Below are 1986 nucleotides of genomic sequence, written 5' to 3' on the forward strand. Positions count from 1 at the left end.
GGCTCAGGTAGCCTAGCAATGATGAGCTTGAACTTCTGATCTTCCTACTTCTATCTGCCTGTCAGGTTCTGGGAGTACAGAGAGAGGCACCGTCATGCACAGTTTATGTAATGCTGGGAATCAAACCCAGGGCTGTTGGGCATGCTAGGTGAGCACTGCCAACTGACTCATACCTCCGGCCCTTGTCTTTTTCCGTTAGTAGTAGAATTCTCCAAATTAAGCCCAGACAGCCGGACTACATTTCCCAGGTTCCCTTGCAGCTGTATATGCTTGTGCCACGGCGCTCTAGCTTGTTCTGCACGTATTGCAGGTATAACTTTTAGATCAGGCTCTGAAAGGCGAGCAGCACATCTGTTTGCTCCCGATCATCTGGCCATGGGTGAGCTGGGTAAGATATGGTGTAGCCTAGGGAGGCTGAGCAATAGGGGAGAAAGAACACGAGTCCCCAGTGTTGTAGGGACCTTGGTCTTTTAATAACCTTTTATTACTCGGAAAGGATGATACGCCAGGCTTATTTAAGGGTCTCTTAACACCACCTGCATTCAGCTTGCCCTGCGGCTTATAGTTTGTATGCCTCGTTTTCTTTAGAATGGTTTGTATTCATTTTTTTGCATATATGTATACAATGCACCTTGATCATACCTTCCAACTTCCCCTCCCACACTCTGACTCCTCAAATGTCTTCTTTCCATTCTCAAGCTTTTCCTCTAATGTGCCCCTGCATCCTGCCACCTGCCCAGGCCCTGGTTATGTTCCCTGAGCCTTGGCAGTAAGGGTTGATTATAAATGTCCGTTTGGGGCTGAGCATTCAATTGACCATAATTCCTTCTCTGTGCTTTGAACAGTTATGGAGTCTCCTTCTGCATCAACTGTTGCCCACTGCAGAAAGAGGCTTCAACGGGCAAGAGCGGCACCAACCTATGCGTTTAAATGTAAATATTTATCAACAGTTTAACTGCATGTTTACTTAGCAAGACCACAGTAGCACGTTCCCCCCAGGGCCTCTGCTGGTCTTCCACAGCACTCACTGATGATAAACAATAGAGAGAAAACACGTCTCCCAGTTGGTTGGATGGATGAAGCGTGGACAGTCCTTCAATTTATTCACTCTTATCTGTTTCATTCAAAGGAAGAGGCGGCGTTTGGCGAGTACAAACTCGGTTTTAGTCCTGACGTGTGCACACACACGGGGCCTTGGACAAGCAACAGAACATTCGAGGCTGTTTCCTCATCTCAGAGTGATAACGGGTGGGGGGGTGGGGGTGGGGGGTGGGGAGGTCAAGGCCGAGGCAGGCCACCAGGTTCTGCTTTTGTGACGCGTCTTTAAATATTTGCCTTTTGAATCGGAAATGAATCTCTGTTCTGAATGTTACTTAATAGGAACACGTACAGTGTTGTAGTAATATAAATAGCTGTTGTTTATTAGGCATTTCCCACAGGTCAGCAGCTGCAGAGTACTTTAATAATGGTGCTGATGTTGATAATGAACGCTTTCGGCATCTGTGCCGTAAGCGCCACTGTGAGTATTTGCTCCTGCCCTGTACACGGCTTGCTCGCTCCTCCTTCTCTCCCCCCTCTCCTTCTTTACATGGCATCACTATGTTAGATGCAGATAGGGAATCATTCTACATAAGGGACCTAAGCATCTTCCTTTTTGATATCTTCTAGGGGTCCTGGATACCCCCCAGATAGTGATAAACGTAAGATATATGTATGTATACAGACAGATAACAGTGTGTGCCTCATGTGGCAGCACAGCACAAAACAGGTGTCAAAATGGCTGGACTCAACTGTGCAGTTGTATTTTCCATGGGGACTCTGTGTCCCACGGTTGTGGAGACTGTAACCGGATCTCTCTGTTGTTTGTACTTATGTTCATAGAGAGATACTTGCTATGGGCACAGCATGTGATGCTGAGCCCCTGTCTTAGTCAGGGTTTCTATTCCTGCACAAACATCATGACCAAGAAGCAAGTTGGGGAGGAAA

This window comes from Mastomys coucha, unplaced genomic scaffold (genome assembly GCF_008632895.1).
Source record: "Mastomys coucha isolate ucsf_1 unplaced genomic scaffold, UCSF_Mcou_1 pScaffold3, whole genome shotgun sequence".
NCBI classification, from domain to species: domain Eukaryota; kingdom Metazoa; phylum Chordata; class Mammalia; order Rodentia; family Muridae; genus Mastomys; species Mastomys coucha.